This window comes from Penaeus chinensis, chromosome 3, assembly GCF_019202785.1.
Source record: "Penaeus chinensis breed Huanghai No. 1 chromosome 3, ASM1920278v2, whole genome shotgun sequence".
Taxonomy (NCBI): Eukaryota; Metazoa; Arthropoda; class Malacostraca; order Decapoda; family Penaeidae; genus Penaeus; species Penaeus chinensis.
Window position 1 is genome coordinate 8,102,092 of NC_061821.1, and position 10,000 is coordinate 8,112,091.

Here is a 10,000-nt window from a genome sequence, read left to right on the forward strand (position 1 = left end):
TCATAAATTATATAAATACAAAGAACGTTTCCCGGATTCAGAAGATCAGTATTGGACATTTAATTCAAATTTTGTTTTTAAATCGTGCGATTATCAAAAATCACCCAAACTCCCATCTCCAGGATCGCAAAGACAATATATTTTCAATTTTGACAAGGGTTATGGGAATTCGCGTCATGTAACTGACTTAGAGACTAATAGATGATTTGTTTTATTTATTCATAGATTGATGTACTAGACATTTTCATACGTGAATCCAAGTTATCGAGATTATTTTGAGAAAAAAAAAAAAAAAAAACTTTTAAGGATATTCTCAACGTTTAAAATCCTTCTGCAAAACTTTTTACAATAATAACATATAAATAATTATTAGGTTTATCTTTATAAATTTTCATACTAAGACATATAGGATAAGCCAACAGTAGTTACGTTTATATTACAAAGGTATTACTTTTACTTTGTTGTTTCTCGTTTTATGTTGTCTTATTATGTTGTCTGACAGTGGAGAATATAAAAACTCATTATTAAAAAATATTCAAAATGCATGATTAATTAAAAAATATTCAAAATGCATGATTAATTTAAAAATATTCAAAATGCATGATTAATTAAAAAATATTCAAAATGCATGATTAATTTTAAAATATTCAAAATGCATGATTAATTAAAAAATATTCAAAATGCATGATCAACTGTGTCAGGGAGTGCGTATCTGTATAATATAAATGCATAACAGGGAAAGGAGTCGCCCTATCTAACATTACACATTAAATTTGATAATCCCTTGCTGAGACAGAGTGAAAAGGAGAAGTGAGTGGAAAGATTGGGTGAAATATATAAAAATGAGGGTAAAATAGGTAAAACAAAAAAAAAAAAAGAATTGAAATAGTAAGACTCAGCAGTATCTTACTCGGCCTTGTTTCCCTCCTCTCTACTCTTTTCTCTTGTCTTCCTCCTATCTCCTCCTCATTTTCTACTTTCTACTCCTTTTCCTCTTACTATTTCTCCCCCCCTTTCCTCTTCACTTTCGTTTCCTACTTCTCCCCTTCCTCGCCCTTCTCAATTTCCTTTCTCTCCTGTCTCTTCCGCTTCCCAACCCTTCAGTGCTTCCGCTCATCATTAAAATAGTTTTTAGACCACATGAAATACTTTCCACTGTTCTATTAAGCTGAATATGAGTGTATTATTTCTTGCTTATTTCAATTCATTTTTTCTTTCTTTCTTTTAATTACTTTATGTGTTATTGTCCAATCTCATGCCATACTTTGATTGTCTGCGTATAACATTAGGTATGTGTTTCGAGTTTACATTTTATCTTCTATGATTTACTATTACTGTTTGGGTTTAATATATCGGAAGACCACTTCAGGTTAATGGCTTTGGTACTTTTAGATTAGGCATGAAGGTGTTTTCGAATGATAATGTCTGGAGGTTTACAGTTTTGCCTAACGAGTAATTTCCAGTTATCTGCATATCGGAGAAGGTCAATTTAGGTTTCAATATATTTGGGAGCCTGCGACCACGGTGTCCATGGTATGAATATCAAAGTGTGTTAGGATAAATATGGATCCTTATTGTACCTTTTCCATTTCATTCTTCCCTTAGACATGCTCAAATCCGTAGTACCTGCTATAACGAACATGATGAACGACGTATTTTAGGAATAGGATAAATCTAGCTCTTTGTAGCAGGATGTGGTCGTGCATGGCGGAATCACACCAAATTGCGTATGTTTTTATTGTTTCGGGATTGTGGAAGTCGAGCTTAATCTGAGAATGAAAAGGGAGCTATCAAATTAGTTCGTGGAAGAAATATGAAACTACAGTTAAGTAGGGAACTAGTCCTTTTAAGTATTCAGTTCACTTTGTTCAGTTGATTTTCCTGGTGAATTAGTATGTTAGTGAATTAGCTATGAAAGGGATAAGCACGAAATAGTTTTTACTCATCATTTATTAGTAAATATATCCTAATTGATAATGATTTCAGGCTATAATCAGATATCAATTCATTTTTTATTCATATTTCTTCATAACTGTGCTGGCCGGAGGAAAGGGCCAGCTTATAGATGGTTTAAAACTTAGGAAAAAAATATTATATATAAGAATGACAGCTACAACAACAGCAACAAGAAACATTAGTCTTTTTTCGAATCCTTCTGTCCTTCTGTACTGTAAGGTTCTTGAAGGACAGAAGCCCACTTAAATCATATAAAATTTAAGATATGACTGACGCGAGACGTAGATACGCCAGCATCTTTTTTTTCTTTCTTTTTTTCTTTCTTTATTTCTTTCTTCTTCCTTTCGCTTTTTCCTTTCTTGCTTGCTTTTGTTCTTTCATTCTTGCTTTTCGTTCTTTCTTTTTTCTTTTTCTTTCGCAATGCGTAGAAACAACGCAATAAACACACGCCGACTGACAAAACCAACTGAATATTCTGTTTCTTGTTGATTTCTTTGTTTTCGTGATTTGAGCACCGGATTTTTTTTTTTTCGTTTTCTTTTTTAAATGAGAGGGTGACTGTTATAACGCTTAAAAGCAGAAATATTCAACTATGCAAAGATGACATTTAACTTTAGCTAATGGAATGAAGCATGTTTAAACGCCAATGAAGCACGTTTAAACGATGAACCTAATGATTTGTGGTCTGATGCCACGATATACTTAATGAAAGGAACTGATAAGGCTTCCAAATTGCTGGAAAACTTTGTTCTTCAAAATCACCTGTGTGATGAAACGTCAGGAGAGGCGTTATGCTTCATTAGATCGAAGGTAGGCTGCCCGAGAAATAGAACTTTCTTTCACCATTAATCAGTTCGCAAAAATAAAGCTTTCCAACCTCGTACCCTGCCATATGCAAAATCCTAAGTAATATCAATATATATATATACATACATACATACATACATACATACATACATACATACATACATACATACATACATACATACATACATACATACATATGTATATATATGTTGAATATATATATATACATATATATACATGTATATATATATATATATATATATATATATATATATATATATGTGTTGATGATATATGGATATATAGATATATATATTTATATTTATATATACATATACAAACATTATATATATATACACACACACACACACACACACACACACACACACACTATTCGTTTTGCTTATATTATAACATATATTACTTTCAACAGCATTTTTTTTTCTAATGAATTCTTAATTGTATTTACACTATTCTTAGAGCGTATCTTGTCATATAGCGGGCATTTGCTTTCAAGCTCATTTTGCCAGCTAAGGGCAGAGCAACAGTTCGCTCGCCCCATTTCATCCCTTCAGTCAATTCGACGGCCCCAATTTCCCTCTTCATGTGGAACAGCCAATGAACAAAAAATGTATATGTTGTAACCAAAAAACGTATTGATAACATACCATTAATATTAAAGGCTGAATTCAACCGGTTCATTAAATCATACAGCATATGAGCTGCCTGGCTCTGCATTACCACACCATCACATGCCGCAGAGAGAGAGAGAGAGAGAGAGAGAGAGAGAGAGAGAGAGAGAGAGAGAGAGAGAGAGAGAGAGAGAGAGAGAGAGAGAGAGAGGGAGGGAGGGAGGTAGGGAGGAGGGGAGGGAGAAAGGGAAAAAGAGAGAGAGGGGGGAGAGATAAATTGAAAGAGAGAAAGAGATATAGATATATGGTGTAGTGTGTTAAGCATCAAAATCAGTCATCCATGTTTGCAACACAAAATGCAGTTTTCAGGCAGGACGTTTTTTTGAATAAGTAAAACATATATAGATGGATTTATTGTTGGGCATTAATAACCAAAAGAAAGGTCACAACAAAGAAACTAAACAGATGATAACCGCAATGTTCTAATATAAATATATGCAAAATACGGAGAAGAAATAAAGGCAGCTGGATCGTACCAAAATAAAAAACGGGGCATTTTCAAGGATTGCAGAAACAGATCTCTTTGTCTTACGTTCAGGCAAAAAGGGGCGAACGTCATGATTAACGTGCCTTGACAAGCTGGTTAACGAGATGGAGAGAGAGGGGCGGGAGGAAGAGGAAGAAAGAGCCAAATAGAGAGGGAGGGAGGGAGAGGAAGATAGAGCCAGAGAGAGAGAGAGGGAGAGAAAGAGAGAGCCAGAGAGGGAGGGAGATAAAGAAAGAGCCAGAGAGGGAGGGAGGGAGGGAGGGAGAGGGAGAGACAGAGAGAGAGAGAGAGAGAGAGAGAGAGAGAGAGAGAGCCAGCGAGGGACAAAGAGAGAAGGTGTCAGGGGGAGAGAGTGAAACGAATAACAATGAGCAACATACAAGATCCGTATCCTTCCAAAAAGGTCAAGCTGACATACACTGCGTCTTAAAAGGTCTGTGTGACAACGAGTTAATACATCACCCATCTCGTTGTTATTTCTTGAGCACGTGACCCGATGAAGAAAAGGAAAACTGAATTTATGTGTTTCTATATCATACACGCCCTTTCTGTGTTTAAGACACATTTATGTACTTATATTTTTACATGAACTGAAGGTTCCTATGATATGACAGCATATATGTAGGCCTACAATTCATACGTAAGTTACAATCCTTTGGGTGTTAGTATACCTATAAATACCCTCCAGCTACATACACGTACACGCACGTACGTATTCACAGTAAATACACCCAGAAAGTCTTATGATCTTTATTTCAACCTAACGTGCATCTTGCCTCGCGTGTGTGTATGCCGAGGAAAATAAAAGTGTACAGAAAGGTTTACCAGAACTGGCTCCCTCTTGAACTCCTCTCCCGAGCCCTTCCCTGGTCGACCCTGGCTGGTCACGTTCCTCTCATGGAGACAGGAGGAGGAGGAGGAGGAGGAGGAGGAGGAGGAGGAGGAGGAGGAGGAGGAGAGATGAGAGAGAAGAGGAGAGAGGAAAGGATGAATTATGAAGGAAAAAGAGGATTGGGGGAGGGAGGGAGGAGGAGGAGGAGAGAGGAAGGGGATGGTGATCATGAAGGGAAAGGAGAAAACGAAAAAGAAGAAGAAAGAGGATGAGGGGAGGATGGAGGAGGAGAGGGGATGAAAGAGAAGAGGGGAGAAGAAAATGAGGAAAATGAAGGATTAAAGAATTAAGAAAGATAAGAAAGAGGAACAGGGAAAGAGAAGAATGATGCGGTGATAGAGAAAGGGAGAGAAGAAAAGGAGAAAGATGATGAAGGAAAAGAAAGGAGAATGAGGAAAAGAAGAAAGATGATCAGCAGATGGAAGGGGAAGAGAAGAGGAGAGAGGAAAAGGAGGAGGAGGGTGAAAGAAAAGTAAGAAGAGGAGAAGGAATGATAATAGGAGCAAGAGAAAAAAAAGTATAAGAGGAAGAGGGGGAGGAGCAGCAGAAGAAAGAGAAGGAGACATAGGGGCAGAGAAGGAGGAAGGGGAAGAGAATAAAAAGAGGCAGAAGAGGAGGAGAAGAAAGAGAAGACATGAGTAAGAGTCATGTCTCAAGATCACACGACGCAGGCCTTTCCAAATTAATTACTAATCTCTTCTGAATTATAAGAAGAGAAAGACGTCACATAAAGTAAAATTTCCTTTCCCTTAACGACTTCCAAAACTTGACTGACCAGAACTCCCATTAGAACGTCCTTCCAGAAAAAAAAAAAAATGTTTGTATGCATGTATGTATATATGTATGTATACACTGAATGAGCCTCGAAATGACGCAAGGGCTTTTGAATTCGACGATGATCGAAGCAAGCTAATTTTTTTTCTCTCTTTTTTTTGTCGACAAGGAACACGGGCTTGTCCTGCACGAAGAGATAAGCATCTTTTCATCCTCCCTGCACATCCCTGGCAAATCCTCCAAGTGTGGTGGAAAATACTAGAAACACTTGAAGAGAATAAACAAAGTAAAAAGTACGGAGACAAACAGCGCGCCATAAAGTGTATTCCCTGCCCTAGATTAAACAGTCTGTCACCTCGATCTTCTATGCCCATTGTTTGCGAGGAGGTTGAAACAAAGGCAGTGGAACTTAGTGAAAGTTAACGCCCATCACATGCCCCCTTCTTCTTCTCATCCTTGAGTTGGTCACTTCTTCATTTGTTTAATCTTCCCCTTTTTTATTCTTATTATTTGTTGCATTTCTTCGATCGTAAAGCGTAATGTAGAGAGTCATCTTTGCGGGATGGGTTTTGAAATCATGAACGTAAGTATTTAGAATTGGATAAATGAAGGCAGACTGCTTTTCCTGGTGCGTGCGTGTGAGGATGTGAAAGGAAATAAAATGTGAATAAACTTGCCAATAAAGTTTGAGAGATGAGTTATTTTAGAGTGAAAAAGAATCGTTTGTTATATACACTCGCAAATGAAACTGCCGCGAGTTTTTAAATCCATAACGACTTAAAATAACATCTGAGTCAGTAAACAGCATTATTAAAAACTAGATATAAATCACAGCATCCTAAATTATACCATCCTCTCCTGCTACCTTCCCGCCGTAAAGGATTTTCTTTTCAGCATTTTCACCTTCTATCATTACGTCTAACTGGAGGACTGCTTCGTGCAGCGTCATGGCCACCTTCCCCCACCCAATGAGGCCTTTTTTGTCCATGCAGTGTCTTGCTCTTGACATTATTTCATCATTCTAGCTTTGCAGACGCCAAGTTTAAGATCCACGCACAGCTTGGTTACCCTTATGGACGAACGCGAAGAAATGTCTATTTCTTTTCGATTATTTGTTCAGTTAGGTAGTTTGTATTAAACATGAATGTCTAAAAGCACGCACGCATGCACACACACACACACACACACACACACACAGATAAACAAAAACACACAGACAAACAAAAACACACACGCAAAGGAACTGTCTACCAACGGTTTAACCTTGCGTCACGTGAATGCACAATACCCCCCCCCCCCCTCTTCCATCTTATCAACAGCAGATGGCCAAAGGTGAGTTGAAGAATTTTTAAGAAATCACTATTGCGCATTGCACGCCCAATGCAACTTTATCCCCAAGGCAGCCTTCACTCCTGGGGTCAAATCCTGTTAACGTTGGGGGAAATATGATAGGAGTGAGGAGGGGGGAATTGTGAAGATGTGGGAGAAGGGGAGAGATGAAGAGGAAAGAACAGGAGGGATGAACAGATAAAGATGAGAAGAGCGATGGAGGAAGATGACCGAAGAAGAGGGACACGGGCAACCAGACAGATAGAGAGGTAGACAGACACTGATAATAGTCGATATTACGATGAAGGTTTGACCCATACCGCCCTCCCGCATTATCTTTCTCTATTTTCTCTTCTCTCTCTCTCTCTCTCTCTCTCTCCTCTCTCTCTCTCTCTCTCTCTCTCTCTCTCTCTCTCTCTCTCTCCCCTCTCTCTCTTCTCTCTCTCTCTCTCTCCTCTCTCTCTCTCTCTCTCTCTCTCTCTCTCTCTCTCTCTCTCTCTCCCTCCTCCTCTCTCCCTCCTCTCCCTCCCTCTCCTCTCCCTCTCCCTCTCCCTCTCCCTCTCCCTCTCCCTCTCCCTCTCCCCTTCGCCTCGCTTGACTGACTGACTTTAACGGTCACTTCTTACGCCTTATACTTGCTAATGTCACGAGATTAACAACTATTGATCGTAGAGTTCAGGGATCTTGCCTCCAAATATCAAACGTGGCATTACAAGCAGGCGGGTAATGTCAAACAATAGTCGTAATAACAAAGATACGAACGGGTATTGTTATATCTTTATTTTTTTGTATTTGAACACGTGCTAGATTATGCTATATGATGACGAGTGAGAGAATGTTCAAGTATGTTTATGATTTTTTTTGAATGTGTGGTTATGTAAATAAGTGGGACAGTAAATAAGTGAAGAAAAGGTGTTTGTGGTAGAAATGGACGAAGTAGTAGTTATAGGCAATTATTCTTAAGTATAGGCCTACAACAGCACAATCATTCGGCACACAACTCGATTTTGTTATTGCTGTTAAAGATCTGGTCGAGGTAAGGTAATTTAGAAGGAAAGCATGAAAGGAGAAAAATCATGTTATGGAAGAAGTTGATAGAAATGATAACTGATAATGATAATTCGTAGTATATATTAGGTTAGTTCTGAAACCGTTTACTTTATATATATATATATATATATATATATATATATATATATATATATATATATATATAGATCGATTCATTATTATAGTTTTCCGTTTTTTTTTTTTTTTTTTTTTTTAATGGTTGGTTAACATCATAACTTCTTAATTGGAAATGAGTGAAGGAAAAAAAAAAAAAAAAAAAAAACAATAATATGCAGGTAACGACCACATTCCGCCCTATGCACGTAGAATGTTTTTGATTGTTATTGTTTTATCATTATTATCATTACTATCATTAGCATTAGTAATGTTGTCGTTGTCGTTGTTGTTGTTAGTGTAGTAGTATTTGTAGCAGCAGTATCACCATCATCTTCATTATCATGTTTATGATTTTTGTCATCCTTATTACTATGGCTATCATAATGATTAGTTACCAATCCCATCAGCATCCCTCATCATAATAAAACATCGCTATTGTCATCATCATCATCGTTATCTCCACTATCCATCTCATCCATTTAAAAAACTAATTATCAAACCCAATTCCGTTCCCCAAGACAATACATGGCATGACCTTATTACGCACCTCATTAGCAACAACCCCACCCACAACCCACCCGCTACCCCTGCCCACCCACCCCGACCCCACTACCCATCAAGGTCAGCCGCGGGGGAGACTGCATGCCCGTTATAGCGTCACCTCGTCTGACCTTGCTACGAATACTCTTGAGCCCAACCCATCACGATCTCTCACATGAAGGCAGGGAGCGAGTGGGTAGGGGGGGAGGGAGGAGAGGAGAGAGGGGGAAAAAAAGGGTTGGGAGTGGGAAAGTGGGGGGAGGGAGAGAGGGAAAAAGGGAGGTAGGGAGGGGGGGAAAAGGTGAGGGAGGGAAGATGAGAGAATGAAAATGAGGGGAGTGAAGGAGGGGGAAGGGGAAGGTAGGAAGAGAGTAAGAGGGATAGAGTGAAAGAGACGGGGAAGGAAATGGAAAGTGAAATCGAGAGCGAAAGGGAAGTGGAGAGAGAGAGAGAGATGGGAGGAGAGAGAGAGCGAGCTAGCCGTCTTTTGTGCAACACGGCCTAGTCAATCTGCATGCAATCATTGCCAAAGTCGTTGCTCAAATTGTAATGGCAGCGAACATTCGTCAGTCAGGATTTTCGTGTTGGACGATTTTACATTTCATAAATTATATCACGAAATTAGCTACATTTTTTTTAAACAGATGTATTTTCCCCACTCTTGCAATCAAGATACATATCGCATAGGCCTATATATCCGTGCATGGCTATGAAACATCCTACACCCCTCATACCTTCATATATATATATATATATATATATATATATATATATATATATATATATATATGTATATATATATATATATATATATATATATATATACACATATATATGTCTTCCCATGATAAGAAAAAACAGATAACACAAAAAAGGATATTATTAGCAAGAAAAGCATCTCGGACAATGCCTTCTCTCCCTCGTTCTCGCCAATACCAGTTGACCTTTGAAAATGGAAGGTGGAAGATACAGCGTTAGTCACTCGAAAGCGGGACTGGTTACACCCGGGCCGGCCAAACATCCGTTCTAGATTCACGATGGCTGGGGGGTCCCTTGATGCTTTGTACGTGTGTGCGTCACCCTAGTGTTAATTAGGGATCGATTTGTGTGTGTGTATGTGTTTTTTTTGTTTTTTTGTTTTTTTGAGGGGGGGTTGTGTGGGAGTGTATGTTTTTCTGTGTATATATATTTTTTTGTTTTTTTGTTTTGTTTTATTTCGGTGTTTTTTTTTTCTTCTTTCTTTTTCTTCTGTTGTGTTTTGAAAATTTGATGGGAGAGAATGGCCTGTCGTTTTCTTTGCTGGTAGAATTAGACGTTTTTTTCTAAATCGTGTAAGACAAATTTCATGATAATTTT

The 10,000-nt window shown here is 38.2% G+C and overlaps 1 protein-coding gene across 2 annotated transcripts in view; it reads left to right on the forward strand.

Annotated features, from left to right (window-relative positions):
- LOC125043305 (adhesion G protein-coupled receptor L2-like) overlaps nucleotides 1-10,000 on the forward strand; it is a 38,214-nt gene that overhangs the window by 3,908 nt on the left and 24,306 nt on the right. The gene's annotated exons all lie outside the window — the stretch shown is intronic.